We start from the raw sequence: 27701 nt of genomic DNA, 5'->3' as shown, positions 1-27701 counted from the left end.
CCAGAACTCCAAATAAAATAATAATGATAATCTCGTGTTTGTAAAGCCCTTTATAGTTTACAATATGCATTCATGTTTTAAAAGTTGTTCCTCCTAGGGTGCCTAGGTGGCTTAGTCGGTTAAGCCTCCGCCTTCAGCACAGGTCATGATGTCAGGATCCTGGGATCGAGCCCCAAGTTGGGCTCCCTGCTCAGCAGGCAGTCTGCTAGTCCCTCTCCCTCTGTCCCTCCCCTCCGCTCGTGCTCTCTCTCTCAAATAAATAAAATTTAAAAAAAAATGTATTCTTCCTCACAGTAATCCTTTGAAGTCAGTATTATTATCCTTATTTTGTGAGACATTAATTTACTTTCTTAATATGGAAACCGTCAAAGCCTAATCCCAGGTCAGCCAGTGCTTTTCTCTCATCCACAACTTTATTTCTATTTGTCATAGATGAATCTCTCATTGAGAAGACTTAGGACAACCTCCTAGAATACTTCTCTGCCCCCAGCACACAGAAACCTCTGCATGACTGATGGTATTATTGCAGTGACCATCTCAGCATATAAAAAGGGGGATTTCTCCCCACAAAGTGACATCATCTCTCACATGACCCATCGGGACATTTAGATACTCAACCATTTTAAAGTTGATAAACTTAAATTTTAAGAGAATCTCAAAATATAAACCAGTAAGATATAGGATAAATTTTATATCCTCATTCAGTTTGATCCCAATTGAAAAATCCAATATCCTCTTCTGCTCACTCAGTGTTACATTCCTCTTCCAGGTTCCATGGTTGTGATTCTTCTAACTCATCCTGCTGCTCCACAGCTAAAGCTGAGTTCCTCAAGTCCAAAGAAAATCAGGGACCTTTTCAGTTTTGTCATTAGGAGTCCAACTGAGGCCCTTGGAGTAACTATTCTCTTATTAGTCATCAGGCCCCTGACTTAGCATCAGTGAGTTTGTTCAGAGAAATATCCAGAACTCTCAGCCCCTGATGGTTGGCCCTCAGCCTATTTCTAGCCTTCAGTGGCTAAACGCTTAGAGTATCAAGCACCTCTAGGAGAAGACTAAGAATTCCATCTTGTTTACCTTTATATTTCCAGTAGTGAAATTTCTAGTAGTGCCTGGCACCTTCTAGTGGTTCTACCAACATTTACAGAAGGAATGAATGAGAAATCTGTGTGTTCTCATCTTATGGAGGGAAAATATTACAGTGACAGTGTTCAGTGAATTGTTAAAACACATGGTTGTTAGTACAGAACCAGGACTTGAAATCAGATCTGTTTACTCCCATTCTAATGTGTTTCTTTTGACATGTGTTGGTAGCCCGGTCAGTCATTTCTCTGTTCCTATTCAGTGCATTCCCAGAGGGCATATTTCCCTCACTTTTCCTAAACTCAATGAGCTAAATGACTTCTTCTGTGTCATTTCTCTGCCTCCTTCCCCCTAGAACTCATAACTTCCCTAAAAGTTCTACTGCTTTCATCATAAGAGATGACATCCCGTATAGTTCCATTTTGCCTTGGCAACATAGTGCATCAATAGGGAAAAATCATTTAACCCATAAAAGTGGCTATGAGATGTTCATATCTCTTGCCACATGAACAGGATAATGATTTTAAATGTTTAAACTATTTATTTCCTTACAAAATAACAACTTCAGTGAAATTTCAAGCACTTTGGAAAGGATATAAAATGAAAAGTAAAAATTCTACCTCCCCTCGTGGATTCCCGGTGTTTCTTTCCAGATGTGAATACTATTAACAACACCTCATGTGTACCACCAGGAAGCTGTCTTGCAAAAATGAGCATATACATGTATCTTTTCCACAAAAAACACAAGGGACATTCACACTCAAAAATGATGTTAAGTGAAGAGAACAAGCTTCAGAGTGATAGAGGAATAAGAACGCAAATTGAAGAGGTCATTACATTGAGGCAAATGTAAAAAGACCCACAAGGGGCACCTTGGTAGCTCAGTTGTTGAGTGTACAACACTTAATTTTGGCTCAGGTCATGATCTCAGTGTTTTAAGATCAAGCCCCATGTCAGGCTCTGTATTGGAAGTGGAACCTGCTAAAGATTCTCTCTCTCCCCCGCTCTGCGCTTTCCTCCCATCCAAATACATACATACATACATACATACACAAAATAGTGATATTGCATTCATGTTACCTATATATGCATGGAAAAGTACAAAAATATATTAATCAGATACACGTTAAATTCATGTAGTTCCTTAGAGATGAGTAAAGTGCAAGAGAGGGAAAAATGAAAGATGAAGGGACTTCAGATTTGTCTGAAATTTTTTCACACACACACACACACACACACACACATTGAAGGAAATATGATCAATGTTAAGAATTGCCAGTTTCAGGAGTAGACTCAGGGTGAAACTTATTCTCTGTACATTTTTAAATATATTTCAAATAAAAAATTTTAAAGCCAAGTAGATTCTCTTATATATACTGTTCTGCACTGTACTTTTTCCATTTAATCATAGATCTTGGAGAATTTTAATCATTTAGCATACACAGACCAACCTGAGTTTTAAATGGATGCATATCACTGGACCATACTCCTAAGAATGAATAAAATGGGAAATTTTATATTATATAATCTTAACCACAATTTTTCAAGCCACCAAAAAAAATGGTTGCATGGTATTTCTTTTTATTTTAATTATTTTAGCATTCTCCTGTGGATGGACATTTATGTTCTTTGCAGTTTTTTGCTGTTACTACTATAATGAATCTAAACATACATTTATATTTTATCACATACATCCAACTGTAGATAAAAATATATTTTTTTAAGATTTTTTTTAGTTTGTTTATTTGACAGAGAGAGAGATCACAAGCAGACAGAGAGACAGGTGGAGAGAGAGGGAGAAGCGGACTCTCCGCTCAGCAGAGAGCCTGATGAGGAGCTCGATTCCAGGACCCTGAGATCATGACCTGAGCTGAAGGCAGAGGCTTAACCCACTGAGCCACCCAGTCGCTCCCAGATAAAGATATTTTTCGAAAATGACTTTGCCTCACTACAGAATTTTGATATGAATTTTAGACCAGTCCTAGCTGATATAAATTTTAGATGATATTCATTTATAGTTATAGAATTTAGCCAAGGTATTTCATTCATGGACATTATTTCTGCTTTGGGGCAAAACTGTCAAACTTAAATATTTTTGAATTTAAACTTTGGCTGTTATCATGATTTTGGTTAAAATTCCACTATCAGAAATTTTTTTTAGTGTTGGATTAAAGCTTAACCCTGACAAAACCAATCTCCAGTCATTTATGCCTTATCACAATTGAATTTATCAGCTCATTTTCTAAGATTTATAAATAAATAGAGCTTGAAGACAGAAGATATTACAAGGGTAGAACAAAAAATCACCCAAAAGCAGAGGCCCCCATAGGGCAACTTAGCTCCTGCAAAATTGTGTGTCGGGCAGACCCAAATATTTCACAAGTGTTTTAGTATATTGACACCACGCTGTCACTCAACTCTCAAAGGAAATTTTTAAATTATAGCAGTGAAGACTTCGAAGTTTGTGTTAGCTGAGTATAGATTTTTGAGATTTCTGGTGCTGCTAAAATTGCCCTATACATTTCTGTTCTAAATTTTTTTCCCCGGGCTCTATCATTAGAGGCACTATATTAAACATTTCTATTCACTCTCACTTTTAGGCTTTCACATTTCAAAGATACTGTAAATTATGGGAATAAGCATTTGCCCGGAAATTTGGGTGGATACACACCGTGTTTAGTGAGGCCAGTCATGTGGCCAATGCCCACAATGGAAGTGCATGATTGATATTGCAACAGTACAGATTTCCATCTGTCTCTCTCTCTCTCCACACACACACACACACACACCCACACACACACACACCACCGCCACCACTACCACCACCACCAGCAGCACAACCTTGGAGAAAGCACTGGCCAGCATTTCCCCCATATTTATAGGCATTTTAATATTATTTTTAAACTATGGTGAGGAGGAGAGGAAATTGTATGTATTTTTTAAACAGAGTGGAATGGAAACCAACTGACAAATAAACAAAAATACCCATTCTTGAGAGGTTTAGATCTTGAATCAGGGGACTATGATCTTCACATCAGCGTGCCTAATAAGCACAATTTTCCCGTGAAAGGAGCTAGCCTTCCCTTCCTGACCCTATCTTCCTCGCTCACAGAAATTGCAGTCTACTTTTTAAATGTATGCTTTTGTTTTCGTCGGAGCCATTGGGAGTCTACAAATTCTGTCATGTGGTTGTGTTCAGTAGCCCTAATAGCCGTGAAGGAAGCTGTATGTCAGCTCCGATGAAGACGGAAAATGGAAAACAAAATGAACACATTAAAACCCTTTGGCGGAGGGGTGGGGGTGGCATTCTCTTGCTGTTGGGAGACAGATGTAAGCTTGGGATCAGAAATGCAGATATGATTTAATTATGTTAAAGTCATGTTGTTTTTGCTTTGCATGTCACTTCAAGGATTTGCATGCTATTGGCTGTCACTCAATTATTGAAGAAATAGCTTTAAATTTGGGCTCTGATAAAATATTTTTAAAAGTACAAAAAGACAGATTTTTAAAGTCTGCAGCAAATGAACTGCTTTTTGGGAAAACTGGATATATGTGCTATTTACATTTAAATAAGTCACCCGGCATGCAGGTATGTATACATTCGTGTATAATTTTAAATGACAGGCTCCAATTTAATGGAGAAGCTAGGGCTCATTAGTTCCCTGAGAAGGATTGATTCTCCATAGCCGGAATGGTGCATACAGCTCTTAGATAATTTGTAATGAATTGAATTTTCCTTCAGCATACCTAATTAGTGATTCTTTCTTTTGCTACTTAAAAGGCTATAGACATTTAAACAGATAAATGTTTGGAAATCTGTTAAGATGCCAGAAAGGTATTAAGCCTTTGTGCGCATGGGCTCCGGGCTGGGGTGGAGCTGGAGAAAGTGTAGGAAAAGAGAACACTTCATTCTGGAAAAATTAAGTTGTCAGGGTTTTGCTTTAAGAGCGTCATACGTTTTCTAACTATTTGCAGAATTGCTTGGCAAATTTTATGTGAGGTATGTCAGCCATGAACCTAGTCTTCTGGTTGCCTCTTGTTCTTTTACCTGGCTGACTGGCTCTTCAGCGCCCCTCGTGGTAAAGCATGGGAATCCTGGGGGGGCATTTCTTCCTCAAAGTTCTGCACACAGAGATTGCCTTTCACTACAGGTACATGTAGACTGAACCAGTTCAAAGACAGATCCTGGGAAGCAGATTGGGAAGTAGATCTGGGAAATACACTAACAGATCTTTTAAATAAGTCTCTACTATATTCATAAAAGTGTTGCTCTCATGGACCCAAGACCTTGAAATTGTCATTTCTGCCAACTCTGAAAATGGATGCTATAGTAATTCAGACTTTGTCTCAGTTTTTCTTGGAATTATTGATTGTTCCAAAGCTTCACATGGCATATATTAGATATTTAAAAGTTGAGGTCATAATTTTAATGACATTCCATCTTAAGGTAAATTATAACTGTCCTGTTTCTTATCGCCAAAAGCACCATATGTATCAAACTATGCCAAACACCAGCAAACAATCAGTCACTGCTCAGGAAATATAGTGGAGGTCAAGAAAGTAGATATAATTCAGTAGCGGTTTAATCGTGTGAATGAATAGAGAAATGTTCAGTGTCTATTGCCTTTCAGAGATTAATGAATCCGAACACATATTATCATGTCAGATGGAGATTACATGCTGTGGCCATGGGTGAGGAGACAGAGGAGATTTCATTGAGTGGCAACAGAAAGGACCTGTTTTTCCACATTAAAATGATTTGGACCAGTAGATAGCAAGTCTACCAGTGTTAGGATAGAAGAGGAATTGATCACCTCTGAAGTCAAGATGCTTAAGAAAAGAATTTTTGCTCTGAACTGAGTTGGCACTGACTTTGTCTCTGAATTTTCCAGGATGCCATTTTGAGCAAAATAATAACAATAATAATAATAATAATAATAATAAATTAATTTAGAATAGCAACAAGAAATGCATAGTGTTTACTTAAGAGAGAGGAGTTCCACTTTCGTTTAGTAGTTTAATTGAGGAGCATTCTTTGTTTTCTTTTTTAGATATTTTCTTTGTCAGTCTGTGTTTTCAAATTTGCAAGGCTCAAAAGACATCTATAATTATTGTTGATAGAACTAATCATTACATGATGCAAGATTCTAACAAATTTAAGTTCCTGCAAGAATGAACCACTCAAAGCTCAATAGAGGGAAATCCATGCAGATAAAAGCAGAACAAGGATGAACTACATGACCAAGTGAACTGACTTGGTACATGCTCTACCAGCCTCACACTGTGAGAATAGGACAGCTGTCCAAAAATATTTGGAGAGTTCTCATGTGGAAAAGCCAAAACAGGCTTCTTCTTCTTCCCTTTTTTTTTTTTTGTAATTACCTCCCTAAAGAGCCTTTTTAGATATTTTTATCCTAATTGCTTCACCCTCACCGTGAAATAACTAATACCACATATACACTCTACATCTGTTTATGCACTCTATGTATTTCTGTGTTGGATACATAAAAAGAGTTAAGATTCCTTGCCTCCTCTCCCAAAGAACTACTTCTCTTCTCTTTGGGGGCCACATTGCCCCTATTGAGAGAATGCAGGGATAGACTGAAATGATTACAGTAGTTCTGTCAAGTGAAAACAAATCCAGACTCAGCAGGGAGTGATTATTCAAAGGAATTACTGCAAAAGAGACAAGGGACATGGGCCCTGGAGCATGGGCCTCAGTTAAAATTCAACGCTCTCACTTCCTGAGAAGCCTCAGAAGGACAGTTTTCTAGCTCAATGTAAAGAAGTTCTAAGAGCCAGAATTTTCTGAAGGCAAATGGGTTGATGTTCCTGGACACTGATTTTGTTTGAACCACTACTGACTGACCCCTCAACCTGGATGCTGTAAATCACGACTCACAAGCTCGATTCTAGACACAGACTGAAAGGTCTGGCTGAGTCTGGGTTTCTGTGGCCATAAAAGCACAAGAAAGCAAGACTATAACTGTCCCCTTTGGAAACTACCTCAGACATTATCTTACAAATAGAATTCTTCAGCAAGTTTAATCTCAAATATAGGATATAGCACTGTGTTTGAACTTTTCATTCCCCATACCCTGTAGGGTCTTGTTCTGTCCACAGGTTCAGAAGAGGAAGCAGAGACTTCAAATCCAAAGAACCTAGGAACCCTCAATCCCAAGGGAGAAAACAGAGCTAAAACACTAACAGGTAAATGGAGTCCTAAACTGAAGAGGGATGAGAGTCTCTATAAGGCTGGGGTAGGCGTGGAATCTGAAGGAGGGAGAAAAGAGTAACTACAGATGAGTTAAGAGCCAGTGGTTAATTGTTGGGGAAATCATGGACACTTGCCTACAGGACCATCTCCCAAAGGAGCTATCCCAGGTGGTCCAGGGGGCAGGCAAGGCAGGCCTGGAAAGTATACATTTGTGCCTCTCAAATAGCTCTCACTCCATGCCTTCTGCCAGCGTACATAATTTATCCAACTGGGCCTCTAGGTCTTATCTGCCAGATGCCCTACAAAGGACCAAATATTCTTGAAGGTTCCTTTCTGGTTCAAAAATGCTAGGGCTTTGGATTCTCTCAGATCCGCTTCATTTCTTTCAGATTTTTGTTCTTATGGAACATCAACTATCATTGATTTTTAAAAGAAGCCTCACAAATACAATATGATTTATATGCCCCATTTCTCACTTCTTCTGTGAAGTGTTTCTCTACTTGGATTATCCAGAATCGAATAACTAGTTTTTGGTTTGTTTTTTGGGGGGTTTTGCTTTTTGTTTTTCATTTTTTTACTTTTCTTAATTGAAAAAGAAATCTTATGGGTTACGCAGGTTTTGTTTTGCAATCTAATTTTGTTTGGACCTAATGTCAGTAAAATACATACTGAAAACACCAATTTAATTTTTGTCACTAAGTAAATTTAAACTTGTTCTATTTAGTTTCCAAAGAAAGAACTCATGAAGAAAATACCTTCTGTATTCTCATAAAAGTATTGAATTTTAATTACATATGGAATTTGGCTTCATATCATGCATAAAGGGATAAAACCACATTGTAGAAAATTAAAGGAGCAATTTAGAAAAAAATTGCTCAAGTATTTTACTTAAAATCTTCAGCTCTGAATTAAATAACTACTTAATTTCTTTAGATAACCAAAGAACACTTAAATAGAAATTAAGAAAATTGTTTTTAGGAGTTTGCAGTTTGAGGAACCCATTAAATAGATTTTATTGATCTTCCCTTGAGTATACACAGACTATTTTAAATCTTATATCCTAACTAGTTAATTCAACAATTGGGTCCCTATTATTTTCCAGGCGAGGTGCTAAGCATACAACAGTGAGTACAGCTGGTCTCTGCTCTCAAGGCCTTAATCCTCTCCTACTCCAACAAGGCAGTCGGGCAAATGGCTCAGCTGGTTGGTTGCGCCGTCTGATTACCTGGGTCAAACTCTAGTTCCACATTTTACTAAGGGTAAAAAGGTTAGACAAGTTGTTGACTCCTTCACAGTTTTAATTCATCTGCAAAATTGGAGTAACCAGGGACTCCCATAAGAATGTTCTAGCTAAAATGTTTAGAGTATGTTAAATATTTAGAACATGCTTGTGATGATCTTTCTGATTTATTCACTTGGTTAGGCTCCAGCTCCCAGTTATTCAACCAAATACTAGTCTAGATGTTATAAGCAAGGGGTTTTGTAGATGTGATGAAAGCTACAATCAGTTAACTTTATCCTAGGGCATCTGGGTGGCCCAGATTCATTCAGTTGAAAGGCCTTAAAATCAGGGCTGAGGCTTCCCTGGGGCAAAAAAAAAAAAAGCAGTTCTGCCTGTGGTCAGCAGCTTCAGCCTGCACAGGAGCATTCCAGGTTGCCCTGTGAGTGAGTACTTCTGTCAGAAGAGCCACCTCTCATACATGAGAAAGGAGGAGCGCTTACTTCCTCCATTTCTCTTCTCCTCAGGAAGAAGCAGAGAGAGAGCCCTCACTGGAACCCAACTGTGCTGGCACCCTGATGTCATACTTCCCAGCCTTGAGAACTGAGAGAAATAAAGGTCTTTTTTTTCAGCTACTGCTCTACGACGTTCTTAGAGGGCAGCCAGAACTAACAAAGCCAGTGGGCCACAGATTCTGCCCAGATATGCAGGAGTTCCCTTCCTTCCTGTCCTTGAGGCCCCCTTACTTGGTTATTTGTTCTGTGACCCACTCAGCAGGCTTTCGATAAGCTCTTCTGTATTCCTTTGTTTATGTTTAATTCCTTGCAACTGAAGAGCTCTAACTGATACTTTAGGTTTGGCCCTGAGGTCTCTCCTCATGGCACCTTGGTCTTCCTGGGCATCCCGTACTCTTACAACTTCTGGCACTCCCATGTGTTCTACATCCTCATGTATGTATCCTCAGCCTGGATCTCCCTCAAACTCTCCACCAGCATGGATGATTACCCAACTGCTCTTCTCTTGGACAGCTCCCACCCAGAACCCAACATGTCCCGAAGTGAACTCATGGACGTTCTCCCCAATTCTGCTCCCTCCCCTCCTCCGTCCTCTACTTCAGTGATTGATAGTGCCATCCCCTCAGTCACTCAAACCCAACACCTCCTCTCCTTCTCCCCCCTCAACAGACTAGCAGTCTCCTGGTTCCGATGATTTCCCCTCTTAGTACCTCTTCAATGCCTTTACTCCTCCCTACCTCTTCTCCCTGCCTCAGGCCCTCGGCATGGCCTGGGCCACTGTGGAAGCCTCCCCACATTCCCTTATTCTCACCTTCCTCTCCCTCCCTGTCCACCTGAGCCAACCCACACACCTGAGACTTGTTCTTAAAGTAGTATCTGATCAGTTCTCTATCCTCTTTAAAACCCTTCTTCCCTATGACCTATGTAAAAAAGCAAATTCTGCATGGCAAAGCTTCCCAGATCTTACCTCTGTCTGATTTCCCCATCCCTCTTTCCCTCACTGCGATCTCCTAAATTCTAATAATGTGGCTGGAATTGCACTTTACTTAAAATGTCACATATTCTCCCTGTTCCTCCAACCCATCTGTGCTTCTGTGGCTCCCTTTGCCTGGAACGGCCTCCCCCACCTGTCCCCGGCCATCTGCCTGGTAAACACCTACCCATCTCTTTTTTCCAAAAGACCATAATGTTTTTCTTATTATAAAAGTAGCAGGTATTTGTTGCAGAAAAAAAAAAAAAAGTCAAAATGTACAGAGAAGTGTAATAAAGAATAAATATTACCTAAAAAACCCACCACGGAGAAACAAACCTAGAACCAGAGTGGGTTGGCATACACTCCCATCCTAGCTTTGCAACAAAGCCATGGTGGGCAGGTAGAGAACCACTGGGGAAGGACCAAGATCCGCCTTCTGGAGCAGGGCGTGCATGGGTGGGCTGGCACAGGGAAGGTCAGTCATAGTATCATTTCAGGTAACTATCAGGTAATCTGGACTCTCCCTTGTCCCACCGCACTGTTAACATTTAGTCATGGAACATCTGTACTTCTAGGTATTCTGATCGATAGACATCCTTCTAGACCATTTCTTCTGTAAACACCCACATACCCACACCTACACCCACACACATGCCAGATCCTCTCTCTTAATAAAATGCTGTTTTTGACAAGCCATTTCCAAAAAATAACCATTTTAAGTAAGTTCCAATTTTTCACTGGTTTCATAAAACTACACTGTAATGAATATCTCCATACACATTCTTCTAAGCATTCATCTATTTCACGAATTTAAATTTCAGGAAGTGACATCTCTAGTTGGAATGTATATATATGCTCATTTAAAATTTAAAATTTTAAAATTTATTGTCACACTGCCCTTCAATGATTAAACCAATCTTCATAATTTTTTCAGTGTATGGGAGTTATTTTATCCTAGCTTATCATTAATTTGTATCAACATTCTTTTAATCCTCACTAATCCAATAGGTTAAAAAAATATATCTCTCACATTAGGTAATGGAAATATGTTTTCAGACTATAAAAGTAATGCACACTCATTCCTGTAGAATACACCATACCATGCAGGCTGCTATCAATTGATTGTGCTGTCCCTCTAAAATCTAGGTTGAAGTCCTAACCACTGGAAACTCTGAATATGATATTATTTGAAAATAGGGTCTTTGCAAGTATAATCAATTAAAATGAAGTCATGGTGGGCCCTAAATCCAATGACTGGGACTTTACAAAGAGCGAGATTTAAAGACACAGACACAAGCAGGGCAGAAGGCCAAGTGAAGACAGTGGCAGAGATTGAAACAATCCATCTGTAAGCCAAGAAATGCCAAGGATTGCCAGCAACCGCCAGAAGCCAGAAAAGACAAGAGAGGAAGCATCCCTAGAGCCTTCAGACAGACCCTGGCCCATCTTGATTTCAGACTTCTCCCCTCCAGAACCAGGAGACAATAAATGCTGAACCACTCATTGGTGGTGGTTGTCAGCCACCCAGTTTATGGTACTTTGTAAGGCAGCCCTGGAAATGAATACAGAGGCCTAAGGGGATAACCACATTGACGGTGTGATTAATATTTCAAGGAGGCCACTGTATCTTGTTCAAGATCAGCCTAGGCACTGACCCCTCCATGAAGCATTTCCTGAAGATAGCCAGTAGAATTTACTTCTGTGCAACCACTGCACAGACCATGGCCTTGGTAACTAAAACTATGCCACATGAATGTCTACATGTATCTACCTTCCTCCACTAGGCTCCTTGAAAGAGAGCACTGTATTTTTTCCATCAGCATATCTTCAACATCTAAAATACAACCTGCCACGCAGTAGGCACATAATAATTGTTCAGTGTTTGAATGATCAGTAATCCAAATGGCCACCATGTCATGCAGAGTATAAGCTTTGGAATTGGACTAAGTTGGGGGTGACTTTCAGCTCTTCGTAATAAACGACCTGGGACACTTCTCTGTGTCGCAGTTTCCTCCCTGACCTTGGCTTTACCTTCCTCCCTTCATAAGCTCCACTCCAGCCACGCTGGCCCTGATGTACGTGATTGCACTACATAGACCGTGGCTCTTGCTCTTCCCTCTGCCTGAGATGCTCTGGCCCCCAAATCTGTGTGCATTGTTCCTTCTCTTCCTTCAGCCTTATCAGGGAGGCTTTTCCCCTATATAAAATAGCAACACTCCCATACCTGCACCCTGCTCTTTTTCCTCCATAGCACTTCCCACCATCTGGCATATTATGTATTTATTCGTTTATTTTCTAGATGTCCCACTACCCCTATTACTATGCAAGCTAGTTGAGGACAAATGCTTCATGTACCTCATAATGATTAGCACATAGTATCACTCATAAGCACTTATTAAATGAATAAATTCATTTCTGTTTCAGGGGTCATTTTGATTTCCTCAGGAGAAACTGAATAACTCTGAGACAGCCCAGGGAGCCTCTCAGATGAAGCAATGTTGTTGAATAAGAGCTCATCAGATGGAGACGCAAAGATGAACATTCTAGACATAGTGATGAACAGGAACAAAGGAGGAGTAGCCATGCAAGCCGGAGGAATTGTGAAGGCTGGTGGAGCAGAGATGTGGGCTGGACAGAGTAGAGTAACTGGAAATGAGCTGGGAAAGTAGAACCAGATTGTCAATAACTGTGTGTGCCTTGCCACCTTTTGCCAGGGACTGAGGAACTAAAGAAGGATTTTTAAGTAATGAAATTATGGGATTCTTCTACGTAGATACCTCCTGCAGCAGGAAATGAGGTTGGGCACGTGGTGACAATTTGAGAGCTCTGGGCCCAATCAAGATGGACTCTGGGAAGTCTGGATGAGCTCATTTACTTTGCAAATAAGGAGAAAGGTTCTGATTTCAAGGGAATTTTGTAGATAGAGTCAATCATCTTGATGAGCAATTGAGTATGGAGGAAAGTTTCTAGTTTAGAAGGGTAGTTGGATAGTGATGCCAAGGTTAACGAACAAGGGAATTTAGAGCAGGGAGTCTATGGGGCAGGGGTGGGGAATAAACTGAAAAGTGATATTGTATTGGGGATTGCAGGAGCCCAGGGAAGAATTTTAATAAAGACAGTGATCAAAACTGCCAAGTCAGTAGAGAAGTCAGCCAAGGGAGAACAGAGAAGAAACAAGAGACTGATGTTATCCAAGAGCTAGACAGTTTTAGGAATAGGCATATGGAGTGCTGTAGTGAGGGCAGTGTCCAGACTACAGTAAGTGAATGCAAGTTACAACTTCAAAGTATGAAAGGAGGCAATACCACTTCACATTGCAGGATAGCTATTTTTTTTTTTTAAAGAAAGAAAATAATCAGCGTTGACAAGATGTGGAGAAATGGAAACCCTTGCATACTGCTGGTGGGAATGTTCAACCATGCAGCCACTGCCAAAAACATTACGGTGGGTCGCTCCAAAATTGAACATAGATTTATCACATTTCTAATTCTATGATTTCCATTTCGGAGTATATACCCCAAGGAATCAAAAGTAAAGCCTTAAACAGATATTTTTATACCCATCTTCAGAATAGCATTATTCATAATAATCAAAAGGTAGAAACAGTCCAAATGTCCAGCAATGGATGAAAAAATATGGTATCTACATAAAAGGAAGTTTTGTTCATCTTTAAAAAGGAATGACATTTCAACCTGGGCTACACATGAATGGACCTTACAGACCTTATGCTAAGTGAAATAACCTAGTCACAGAAGAACAGATACTACATTATTATGAGGCACCTAGAGTGGTCACATTCCCAGAGACAGACCATAGAGTGGAGCTTCCCAGGGCCTGAGGGGACAGAACAATGGGTAGTTAGTGTTGAATGGGTACCGAGTTTCAGGTTGGGAGGATAAAAAAGTTCTGGAGCAGGATGGCGGTGGTTGTGCAATAATGTGAATGTACCTCATGCCACGGAATTGTACTCAAACACGTTTAAATGGCAAACTTTATGTTATGTATGTTTTACCATAATTTTGTTTTTAAAAAGGAAACAAGACAGTGATTTTGTGATAGTCTTTCAGGTCCATTTCTTTTTCTTTTTTTTTTTTTCTTTTTTTAGAATGGAGGGAACTGGCTTATGTTCATGGTAGGAAAGATGGAAAGAACTAGTAGAAGACAGAAACTGCAGATCAGGAGAGGAAGGACTATGAATTGTGCCATTTATTACCAGAGCGACTGGTACAAAATGTCACATCTCCTCCAATATTCAAAGTGACTGAAGTCTCCGTTTGGCCACTACAATAATGTCTTTCTTCCTTTCCAGGATCTCCCCTTCCCTCCTCCACTTCCAGTGATTAAACTCTTCAGGGGTTGCTCAAACCCAGGATTACCAAACTTGGAAGCGTAGAGTGGTAAGAAGCAGGGAGACTGACGGAGCAGTCCTCTGGCTACAAGGACATCCTAGGCTCTGCAGCTGCCACAGCTGTGGCCACAAGGTGGCACTGATTCTCCGGCAGCCCTCTCTATCCCTGACCTTGGAATGTGGGGAGGAGTGGGGCTGGGTAGGAGCAGCACACTGCTAGAGGCTGCTGGTAGGTTCCACCTCTGCCCCCACTCTTGTGGGGGGGGGGGGAGATCTTGAAGATCCGAGTCCTGCTCCTCCTTTCTCTGGAGCCTCTCCTGACTCGCTGCATCCAGGGGTCTCTCTCTGAGACCTGCCCCATTGTGTTCAGTTGCATGAACTCTGAGCCCCATAACGCTGCCCTCTTCTTCTTTAGAGCTTTCCTCCCTAACCCCGGAGTACAGGAAATCCCCTCTATTTTTTAGTTCTTCTCACAGAAGGAACGCGCTTTTCAGGATACAAACTCCACCAGTTTGTCAGAACATTGACTGAGCAAGCCCTTCCCTGAAAAATGGGGAGGGCAGAAGATAGATAGTACGGATGGAAGAACCAGACTTGGAAAGAAGGAAGGATACATAGCTCGCCTTCTGAGAAAGTAGGGAAGGTGTAGGTGGGCAGAAGGAAGGGAGTTTGGGAGACCTGGGATCAATTTTCCTCCATATTTTCATTACGAAATAGAAACAGATGTCATGTCCAAAAAAATGAGAATAGTAAGGTTGAGGCATATTTGCAGAAAAGGAAAATTGCAGAGGGAGGGACCAGTTGGCCGAGTCTTGCACAAGTGTCCATGTGATCTTGGAAACAAATTGTTTACTCATTTATGTATTTAAGACATAAAAGGTAGGGATACATCAGTAAACAAAGTAGGAAAAAACGCTTGCCCTTTGGAAATCTTCTAATTGTGGTGGGGGACACCAGGAGGGTGGAAAGAACTAGGAGGTCTTCACGAGAAGGAAAAGAGACTTAGTAGAATCTGTCAGAGTGGGGGAAGTAGGAGCTTTCAGTGGATTAGCAGGAGGTATCTGGGTTAGAATTTGAGATGTCATGAGTAGAGTAGTTCAAAGTGACGACAAATCAGGAGTGTGCCCTTGGGAGTGAATTGCTAAAAATGGCCTGATATGGGCTGATGCACGGTGCATGCCCAAGTAAACCACAGCTACAAACGCATTTCTCTGAAAGGGGTTTCAGATTATATTGAGGAGTGCAGGAAATTTCTCTCATGCTTTATCAACAAATGCACAGTAGAATTTAACATGCTCCCTAAAGCAGTTAAGAATGCATGGATGCCTGCCAGCAAATATTATAGGTAAGGACCTTAAATTTACTGCCAATCTATCCATTTTTCTTATAATAGGTGGATTATTTTGTTCTCTTCTAAAAGGATGATGCCTGTCTGTCTTCATGAAAATGTTGGTGAGAGGCAGTGTGCAGGTGTTGAGGTTGCAGTGACAGAGAAGTGTACGGAAGTTTGGTGAGCTAGCAGCTTCCATTTCTCTTTTGCCAACTCCTGACTTTAAGGAAGGAAGAATTGCCAGGAGGGGCAAGGTGAAGTGTGGAAATCTCGAGCCAGAACTGTACATAGTGAGACCTAGGCTAGTCTCCTTTATCTGGGAATGGTTTCCCAATTGCAAGTTCCCTTCTATTTCACCACTAAGTACGCCAGCATGTCCTCTGCTCTCTTATGAAAGAGAATTTATCATTGGAGGATGACGATACATGAGTATAAAGGAATGTGACTGGGTGGAGGGAAAGAAGAACAGTGATGACCCATATATATTCATTTCTTACTTCAACAAATACGTACTAAATGTCTACTGGTCATGTGCAGACATATTGCAGGTGCGGGGGCCATTCCTGAACAAAACAAGGGCCTTGCTCTTTGAGAAGACAGGGAATGCATAAAGGTGATGATTTGTAGGGGTGGAGTTAGAAGAATTTGGGGGCTGATCAAGGAAAAACAGAACTGTGAGAGGCAGGAACACATAACAAGCTCTACTGGGTGGCACTTGGTCGGGGTAGCTTGAGAAGGGAGGTTCCTCACAGCACAAGATAGTCTAGTGATTTGTAGTGAGGGGGCTAATATCTGGAAGGAGAGAAAAACAAAGGAAGCCCCGGGAAGGGAGGGTTGGAAAGGGCTTCTGTGTCTAAATGATATCATTCAGCAGCATGGTGGAAAGTCTCTGGGTCAGAGAGCTCTGAAGAGCAGCAGTGGCTTGGAGCCTTCTAACAATAGGGCCCTATTTTACCAATGAACAATAACTGTTGGGTGAGGCTTTAAGGGGTGTACAGAACAGGCAAACTCTAAATGGCTGGAAATCTGTGTGGCTGGGCTACTTTTTAAATAATTGGATGTACAAAAATTTGAGTTTGGCTCAAGCAGGCTTTTGAACTAACAGCCTAGAGGCCAACACACAGAGAACATCTTTGACTTGCTTATAAGCACATGTGCTAAGGAAGAAATAAAGCAAGGTGAGGAGACACAGTGTTGCAGGAGATGGTGTCTATTCTAGATGAGCGGTCAGAAAAGGCCTCTGTGGTAAGGGGATATCTGAGCAGAGACATGCGTGAAGTAAGCAACTGACTGTGCCATAGGGAGACCTGGGACGAGAAAGTTTTGATAGTTTTGTTTTGTGCTGAGGAACAGTGTAAAGGTCAGTGAGGTTAGAGCAGAATAAGCAAGGGAAACAGGGGTGGGAGGTGAGGCCACATTACTTAGGGCCACACAGGTCACATGCAGGAAGGATTTTATTCTTAGTGAAATGGGAGCCCACTCGACAGAGGGGAGCCATGACCTCATTCACATTTTTTTTTTAATTTTTTCCACTCGCATTTTAAATATGCTTTGATGTTCCACAGAAACATGTGTTATCCAGGGAAAGAATGGCAATGGCTTGAACCAGAGTGGATATTGGGGAGGGCCATGAGAAATTAAACTCAGAAATTTTAAAAATAAAACTCAGAGATATTGATGAATGGAGTGTGAGGTAGAAGAAAAAGAGAAAAGGAATAAGAAATGACCAATATCTTTGGTCCATGAAATTATCCTGCACCTGCCATATTTAAATGCTAGACAACATGGGGTCTGTACTGTGCATTTTACCCATTTAGGGCTCAGAGAAGCTATTAGTGGAGGCAGCATAGTATGGACAGGAATAGAAGTTATGAGAGCAGATGACAGGGGATTGAATGCTGGTGCCCCCCTTACTAGCTGTGTGACCCTGGGCACACTTCTTAACTATTCCCATATCTGTAAAATGAACAGAACTCTGAGATGCTGTCAACATGAACATATATAATACGTAGAAAGTGCTTAGTGCCTGATACATGGCAAGGGCCCAACAGATGTACGATGATCAGTGCTCAGGCAAAGAACTTACAGAGATAGGAAATTTACCATTAGGGACAGGGGGAGGGACAATTTCAGATGAAGTGAATGAGATTCTTTTGGTTTGTAAAACCAAAAGATGTTTTTCTCTGAAAAAACATCCTTCACTCACAGAATGGCTATATAATTTGCAGGGCCCAGTGCAACATAAAAATGCAGGGACTCCTGTTTACATTAAAGTGTGAGTTTCAAGAGGATAGCCAATGAGCATTGCACCAAGCAAAAGGCCCTTGGGAGTTAAGATTGTTGCACACTCATGAAGTCAGTGCCATTCATTAGAGGTTGCTCCAACTCTTTTCCTCTAAGTATTTATTGCCAAGGGCCTCTCAGGGTCTATGGGCCTCTCAGTGTCTGTTTGACCATTTCTGAATCAAACTGAAGGAAACTGATGGCATAATTCAATTGTGCACTAGAATCGCAACCTATGCCACCAACCTGTTCTGTCTCAGAGGCCTTTCTCTTTGGTTTCTACTACCATTTTAAAAAGTACCTCACTTCTCTGTATGCTCTTGAATAAAATTAGAGCCTCCCAAATATATATGGTGAGCTAATAGAAAGATGAAAATAAGTAAGTGACACCATAATTCCCTTGAGAAGATAATGCTGAGTGTATACACATTCCCTATATTTGGGTAGTACCTTATACATTTGAAAATGCTTCCAAAATAGTAGCCATGGAAGATGAATGATATTTTAGAGGACACAAGAGTTCAAAATGTTTATAGTGTTTTCTCAATAATCACTGTTAGTGGAATTACTACCATTGGACACCTGGTCCTCTCTACGTCGGGTCCTGCACTTTTAACCAATTTGCAAAATAAATAGAAACTAGAAATGATCTTGGTCTCTCAAGTTGAGTTCATGTGAAAGGTACTGAGATTTCTTTCTTTCTTTCTTTCTTTCTTTCTTTTTTTTTTGATAAGGAAAAGTTGAAAGCTTATCCTAGTTTTCTTTTGAATGTAATTCCATAATATCAAGCGTTTTGTGTATTTTTATGTCTGTAGTGTCTTGAGAGATTGGCCTACGTCAGTTTTTTTTCTCCCTTCCTCCTTTTTTCCCCTTTCTTCCTATCTTCTTTCTCTCCCATTCTCTCTCTCTCTCTCTCTCCCTCTCTTTTACTTTCTTTCTTTCCTGCCCACCTTCCCTTCCTTCTCTTCGTTTCTTCCTTTTTTTAAGAAAGTCTAGAATATGCTTTACATATAAATGTCTTTAGCCAGTCACTTTGGGTGTAGAGCCATGGTTTTTAGCTAGGGAGGATTTAGCTCCCAGAGGACATTTAACAACACCTGGAGACATTTTGGTTGTCACATTGAGGAATGCTACTAGACTCTAGTGTACTCTCAATTAGAATAATCTTTGGGGTGCTGGGAGGATATATTTAAGCTGCCCAAAACTTAAAGCGATAAACATTTTTCTATCTCACCAGTTCTATGAGTTAAGACTCTGGTCTTCTAGCTCAGGATCTCTCCCAAGAGTGCAAGTAACCAGTTGAGTTGGGGCACAGATTTCAATCAGTGGAGGATACACGTTCCTGCTAGAAACAGGTCTCCAGTCCTCTCTGATTGTTGGTTGGAGACATCAGTCTAGCACACACTCAAGTTCCCACATAAAACCAATGTGAGGATCGCTGGGTCCATTTCAGAGGCTGCTCACCCCGGGAGACAATTCAGTGGTATGTATCAAAAGCATTAAAGAAGTATGCATTTCTTGGGCATATCGGTTCTAATTCTCAGATTTATCTTAAGGAAATAATTAAATGAGTGCACAAAGATATGATTACAAAAATGTTTTTTCACAGGCTAGCATTTAATAGAATAAAATGGGAACAACTAAATATCAATCATCTTGTTTAATTAAGTTGTGTTATAGCTACACAACAAAATAGTATGCAGCAATGAAAAGTTATGTAGATGCAGGCATGCATAGTAATATAGAAAGATGTTGTTGAGCTATTACTGAGTTTAAAAATCAAATTGGGAATAATCTTTAAAATGCATACTTTATTTTAATCAAGTCATATATATACACAGGAAAAAATTCTGGACAGACTCTACCATGTTGACAATGATTATGTTTTTAGAGTGATAGGAATATACCTTTAAAATTTTTCTATTCTACTTAATTCATATGATTTACATTTTCTACAGTGAAGATATAATATTTCATAGCAAAAATGAACCAATACTTATAATAAAGTAATAAAACCAACTTTGCTTGCTAACAGTCGTACTGTACATTTAGACTGTTCTTAGTCCATTTGGGGCTGCTACAACAAAAATGCCATAGACTAGGGTTGCTTAAACACAGAGATATCTCTCATAATTCTGGAGGCTGTGAAGTCCAAGACCGAGATGTTGGTGTCTGCAGAGAACCTGCTCCCTGGTTCAGAAGCAGCAGTCTTGTCCCTGTATCCTCACATGGCAGTATTAGAAGGCGGGGAAGTTCTCTGAGGTCTCTTCTGAATGGGATTAGGGAGAAGAGCTTCACCCTTACAAACTAATAACCTTCCAGAGGTCTCATCTACCAACATTATTTCACTGGGGATTAGGTTTCAACATATGAATTTCGGGGGGACTCAACCATTTGTGATTCAGTCCTGCCGGGGCTTTCAGCACCCTGGAGAGTCCTCCCCTCGCCCCACCAAGTTCACTGTCAGCCTCCCACTTTTGAGGTCCTGCCCAGATGCCTGAACATGGCAGCAAACAATCAGACCCAGACCATTCTTCCTTTCTCTGGGGAATTTTCTGCACAAGCCTCTTCCCAAGCCTCCCTCACAGCAAGGGCTGCACTACCCTGCATCCTAGGGGAGGGAGGCTGTCACTGTTACCCAGGTAGAGAGGAACAACACCATGACACATGTAGCTAGCAAGCGTGAGAGGCCATGGTTGGAGACATGAAATGTCATACTCCAGAGCCTTCCTCTGACCCTTCAGATATTTGTGTGATGTTGACACTCCCTTGTCCTGTCAAGATGAGCCTGCAAATGAGACATAGCACTGATTTTCCATTTTTAGCACTCCTTTGAATGTTAAAACACAAAACCCTTATTTTCTATTAACAAATGAGAAGTAAAATAAATTGCATTAAGCTGTGCTGTCAGGTCTTCATTTCGATGAGATTATGTCTGCTGAAACATTTAATTGGGCATGGTTTATGCATTGACAATAACCAGTATATTCATTCCCCAGTGAACTGGGAATCAAATCCTCTGTTTGAAGGAATCATTTATATGTATATTACAGGTTCATTAAATAAAACAAGTGAAACCCATGGCTGCACAATATTACCAAAATACTTTGCAGAATGTGTTGTGATTCCTTTATTGCCTGATGTAATTAAATTCATGTGCTATAAAGTAATACAGAAAATGGTTCCATTCCTTTCTGAATGAAATACATTCTTTTCAGTTTCAGAAATTAAAACTGGAAAATGCCTATATTTAAGGCAAAGTGCTTTCAAAACTAATCCCAAGGAGGAGAATTCTTAATATGGCAGGTCGTTAGAAATGTGAGTTATTTCCTACCAGGCCTTTCTTAAGCTCCAGCCCCCAACCCTTTTATCTGATTCTGAAACTGCCTCAGACATAATTGGGTTTCCTAAGACCTGTTTCTCTCACTGGACACAATTGTGAACAAAGAGGACTGAACTGGGAAAATAATTAAATTTAATGAGAGACACTGGGGGAGTGTGAGTGGTTTCCTGTTTTCTTTGATCTAAAATAATGAATGTTCATGCAGCAAATAGAGCAGAAAGATTACAAACATCTAGTCCTAAACAGGGGTGGCGCTTTTATGCAATCTAATGAAATCTCCCTCAACAAAGCCATGTTCACAACTGGGTTTGTTCAGCCATGACAGAACATCCTGGAGCTCTGTATTTTTAATCTTTGTTTGTACCAACTAAATTGTACAGAATATGCTCTGTCCAAGGTACATGAAAGGTATGCCTCCAGGTATTTCTATCCCTTCAGGTTTGGGGTATAGAATTTTCTCCTTTAGGTGTTTTGAGACCTTATTTTATTTAATTTTATTTTATACCCTTTGTATGAAGACTATCCAAACTGCACTTCCTTCTGACGCATGGCAGGACTGTGCGCTCCCTCAGGTAAAGACAATCGCAGGTTTATCACTGAACGTCACACACTTCCTCCCACTCCATTCTCAGTGGCCTCACTGGCCATTTGGCCTCCACCCGACTCTCGGGGAGGCTGGACATGTGGTGGGTCAGCACTAACATCCTGACAGTGAATAAGCCTCTGCCGTCTAATTTCCATACAGTACTCCATCACATGGCTGTGCCCTAAGTATTTTAAGCAATTCCTTATTGTCAGGCATTGTGGTGATTTTCCATTTCTATATATTATAAAGAACATCGTGGTTTAAGGGGGGGGGGAGAAGAACCCTAACAGTTTATGCACATTTCTGGCTACTTTAGGATAATTTACTAGAAACAAATTATCTCCCCAAAGGAGGCTTCCTGACCTTTATGTCGTGATCTTAACCAGGGAATATTTTGTCCTCCTTCCCTCCCCACCCCCCACCAAGGGATATTTGGCAATGGTTGACAATCTTTTGTTGTCACAACTTGGGTTCGGTGCCACTGGCATCTGAGTAAAAGCCAGAGATGCTGATAAACACCCTCCAGGGAACAGGGCAGCCCTCGTGATGAATGATTTCACAGCCCAAAATGCCAGCATGGCTGAGGTTGAGAAACCTGTTTTAAACTACAAACATGTCCTAAATGAGTACCTAAGCCTCAGTAGCATATATGTATTCCCCCCCCCGCCCCGCCCCCCGCCAGTAGTAATCCTTAATGTTAGTGGCACCTGGAACTCTTTTACAACTATTACAATGAAATATGAGGCCATATTTCACTGAGCAAAAGTTTCGTACATTTGGATTAGAAATTAATGCTCCAATAGTCCTTTATGTCCTTTCTAGTTTTGTACATGTTGGTAGGGTCTCTCCGAACTGTTAACTATTAAAAAAATACTATTAACTATTAAAAAACAGTAACTATTTAAAAAATCCAATTATTTCACTGGCCTAGAAACTCAGCTTCATCCTAACCTCAATAAAATCTGACTAAATGATGCCTTTTATGAATGACTGTTTATAGTTTTGACCCCAAGGTAGGGAACTACATTTCAGATGTACATTTTTTTTCTTTGTCTTGTTTTTTACTGTTTTATTTAATTTTCAAAATTTAAAAAATATGTAATAATACTTGGGGGGAATTGGAGTTTTTACTTTTACCTTTGCATTCCCTGTATGGCAAGCCATCTTGATTTTCCACACAGAGCAGTAATATAGTCTTTTTAAAAGGTTTTTACAACAGGGGCGCCTGGGTGGCTCAGTGGGTTAAAGCCTCTGCCTTCAGCTCAGGTCATGATCTCAGGGTCCTGGGATCGAGCCCCCCATCGGGCTCTCTGCTCAAGTGGGGAACCTGCTTCCTCCTCTCTCTCTCTCTCTCTGTCTGCCTACTTGTGATCTCTGTCTGTCAAATAAATAAATAAAAATCTTAAAAAAAAAAGTTCTTACAACAAAATTAAGTAAAACCGGGTCAATTGGAAGTAAAATATTTAATAATAGTGTAGGTGGAGAAGAGAGGTCATAACAACTTGCATGGTTGTAGTTAGAATGAAAGATGTCGGAGGAGAAGTGATTTAGCCATGCCCAAGAGCCCATTTTCAGGGGCCTGGAAACCAGATGTATACCTTTCACTGTCAAGGGGACAGAAGGTGGTTCTCCATCCTGGGTGCGCATTAGAACTACCCAGGGAACTTCTAAAAAATGGTGATGCTCAGGGGCACCTGGATGGCTCAGCCAGTTAAGCATCAGACCCTGTTTCAGCTCAGGTCATGATCTCAGGGTCACGATTTCAGGGTCATGAGATGGACCCCTGCCTTGGGCTCCAAGCTCAGTGCAGTCTGCTTAAGATTCTTTCTCTTCCCTCTCCCTCCCTTTCTGCTCCACTCCACCTCTACTCCCACCATTCTCTCTCTCTCTTTCTCTCTCTCTCTCTCAAATAAATAAATAAATAAAATCTTAAAGAAAGATGGTGATGCCCAGACCCAACTTCAAACCAATTAAATTAGCATCTCTATGTGCAGGGCCCAGGAATGGGCATTGTTTAAAGGTCCCTTTGTAATATGCAGCTGGAATTGAGAGCCAGTTGTACAAGCCTCCTCCCTTCTCTTCATGATGATTTCCAAGATGAACTTTTGGAAGTATACAGCTTAGATAATAACCAAGAGGAAGAGTAAATTCAGTTTTTATATCTTTGACTTTGAGAACTACACTCAGTTTTGCCATCTCGTTCTAGAATACCCCAACCCTCCACAGTGACAACCTCTTCAGGCCAAGCTGTTCCCACCTCATGAGGATGCCCTCCTCGGCCCCCTGGGCTCTGTAACCTCGCTACAGGCTGCATAAGGAAGAACAGAAAGGTAGCAATCATCAAAACACACTTCCACTTGTCCAGTTCTTACTGTCTACTATCTTTTGCTGCAATACTTCAATGAACATCATCGTACACGCAGCATTTTGCACATGTGAAAGTGTATGTAAAACAAAAACCTACATGAGTACCTTCTTTGTAAAAGTGGAATTTGTATATACACTCTTCAGCTTTTTATTTGGAAATGATCTCAAATTCAGAAAAGTTGCAAGAACGGGCCAAAGAATTTTTCTTCCTGAACACTAAGAAAGTGAACTGTGGAACGTGATGGCCCAGCTCCCCAATACTTCATGCATTCTCTGCAAACCAGGACCTTCTCTTATATAACTGCAACAAAGCCACCCAAACCGGGAAGGTAGCACTGATACGTTACCCATCCTCGCCTTCATTTAGCTTTTGCCAATTATCCCCAAGGCCTTTATAGCAAAAGGGTTCGGTCCAGAACCACAGGTTGCACTTAGTTTTCTCTTTACTTTTCTCCACTCCGGAAGAGCTCCTCGGACTTTCCTTGCTGCTCCTGCCCTTGGCGCTTTTGAAGATTCCAAGTCAGTTATTCACAGAATGTCTGTAGTTGAGGCTTGTCTGCTGTTCCCTCATGATTAGATTCAGGTGTGCACCTTTATGGACTCCCCGAAGTTTCGCTGCAGTCTTCTCTTTGCGTGTTACCAGGCAGGGCATGATTTCAGTTTGTCCTATGCCTGATGTTGTGAATTTTGCTTGATTAGGGAGCTGTCCACTGGGTTTCTAAAGCGACTCTCCCCCCTTGTAATTAATAAGCATTTTGTGGGAAGGAATGTGGAAACCATGTGTTTAGCCCATTCCTCTTCAAACGTTCAATTCATTCATTCACGCATCTGTATCGCCCTGCCCTCACGGATTTCTAGTTCATTCACTAGGTTATCCTCCATCTGTGTCATTACTTATCGCCACGTGGAAGTTGTTCCAGCCTTCATCCGTGGGAACCCACTCAAGCTGGCGTGGTATTTCATAGATCATCCTTCGATCGCGTCCTTGTTTTCTCGCATCACGAGATGTTCAGGCTCAGCTTTTGATTTCTCTGCACCCAACCCTGGTATCATTTCTTTATCCCAGGACTTTTGGATTTCTTTCATACAGAAAGGTATTTACAAACAAAAATCCAGGCACCAGATACATTCCTCACTACAGGGGGGTTTCAGCTCCCAGGCCCTCTCAGTGGACACAATGAGGGAATCTCTATGTACAAACATACACACACTCATGTGCGCACACACATATATGGTAACGTCACACTTTTTTTCTATAACGACATCTATATACTAAATACCGCGAGTTCACACCAATATCCTCAACTCCAATCCAACACCACAGGGTTCATTCCAGTCTTCCTTCCCATTCTCCAAGACTCCCTTCCATTCTCCAAGACTGAGAATCCTGTCTCCTGTTATCCTTCGTATATTGACTCATTTGATGTGGGGACACCCTCCTCACTCCATTAGGATGCTGGCCCTCTGTACTGAACTTCTGCTGGATTTTAGTGGCTTATTCTGGGCCACCTCTCTCCCGCTTTCTGCCCCCTTGTCCTACTTGGGCTCTGGAGCCCTGTGCCAAGCTGCCCCACACCATGCACATGTCTTCCTCGTCCTACTTGCCCGGAAGTGGATGGCTGTTACTGCCATCCACCCACTTAGATGCCCTCCTCACTCTCCTCGTGGGCTGCCACCCTATGCCTGTTCACCTTCTTGTGTGGGTGCCCTCTTTGCCTTGCTCAGGCTGCCCCAACTCCCTCTCCCCACCCTCATGCACTGAGACCTGCTTCACTCAGTCACACCTAATGCTACACAAATTTTTAATTTTGAAGTTTATCCCCAAATGCCATTCAGAAAGGCTCTTACCACCAATGTGGGAGCACCCGTCTCCCCGACATCTTCCACAATGGAGCGTGTTAGCCCACTTGCAGACCTTTGCTATTTCGAAAAGTGAAAAGTTAAATATCTTACTGTAAATTGAACTGTATTTCAAAAGAAGGTACTTTTACAGAAAACAATTAAAACTCATATTCTCATTAAAACTCAAATTTATGATTCCATTAGCATTCTTAGTCTTTGATAGTAAACATCAAACTCAGTAAAAGGCTGAAATCCCTTCAGTTATATAATAGCATATTTTCCTCTGTTTAATAACTAAATTGAGTGCCAGAAACATGTTAGTTCCAGATTTAATTGAAAGGAATAGTGAATTTTAATGTCTAATGGGACAAGAAAAATAACACATCAACAGTCTGTTTTGACTGAAAGAGTTGTCAAATCAATAGCTAATTGTACTTATGTCACTTTATCTGGGGGAAAAAAATTGGATTTAGAAAGGAAAAAGGCCTTATCACATGATAATAATGGAAGGCCTAGGTCATTTGATTTCATGTCAAAGTTTTGGAGAAAGTCAGAGTGCTACAGCATGACCTTGATCTCAAAGCAGCTGCCAGCACACATCTCATACTAACCAGGTGTGGTCTTTAGGGAGCATCAACAGTTCATTAGAAACCGCATCATTCACAACGAAGCCCTTGGTACACAAGGCAGCTAATGCAAGCTGTATTCTGTTTACCCAGTTAGCAGCACTGAGAGATCTGCCAGATTTCCCTGTCCATTGTCCCGGGTCAGATCAGAGCCTCATGCCTTTACCAGGCCACTGTTTTCCTCTTTTAGGGCATGGTGGAGGTAGAAATGTGAATTTTAACAAGCTCTAAAAATGAAATGTAATATATACCAAGGAATGATGTCACTTATATTCATAGTTAGCAGAATCTTAAGGGGAAAAAAATCCCCCTTCATGATAGATTCAGTTTTGTATAATTTCCTAGATTTCACCAGGTAACGAGAAATTGTCCAAGGCTTTCCATTTGGGGAAGCAAGAGGACATTCTTTAGTCACACCCCTGCAACTCGGACTCAGGGTTTGTCAGAAGATATTCTGGGATTTTATAAAAGTTCACTTGCCCCACTCCTTAAGAAGAGGACATTCACAAGGTTAAATTAATTCGGCAGCTGCTTTGAGGAGACTGAGGACATCAGCACCTCATGTATCCAGCATTATCAGATAGAACAAGGTTTTCTCTATGGATACATTTTCAGGATAGCAGAACTTTCCAGATAATTGAGGGATTTAAATTTAAATATTTTGTTAATGCTTTTTTCTAAGTGTCATCATTCGAGGGATTCTAGAAGTAGAAAGTAGCATAAAGAGGATCCTGTTTAAAGTTCTTATTTTTTAGATGCGGATACTAAGGTGTCATGGGGTTAAGAAATATGCCCAAGGTCCCGCAGTGTCCTGTCGTGAGCAAACCGGGGTCGGAAGGTCATGACCAGCTATCATCAAGCAGGCTATAGCTTCATTCACCATGATGCAAGAAGTAGGGTTGCAGGGGTCACTGAGATTAATTATGGGAGGGGTACCTAGGTGGCATGATCAAGACTCAAGGGCGTAAGGGA

The sequence above is a fragment of the Mustela putorius genome, unplaced genomic scaffold (genome assembly GCF_011764305.1).
Source record: "Mustela putorius furo isolate JIRA1106 unplaced genomic scaffold, ASM1176430v1.1 tig00003863_pilon_pilon_pilon, whole genome shotgun sequence".
NCBI lineage: Eukaryota > Metazoa > Chordata > Mammalia > Carnivora > Mustelidae > Mustela > Mustela putorius.
The sequence above is the reverse complement of the archived record's forward strand: the minus strand, read 5'-3'. Positions refer to the sequence as shown.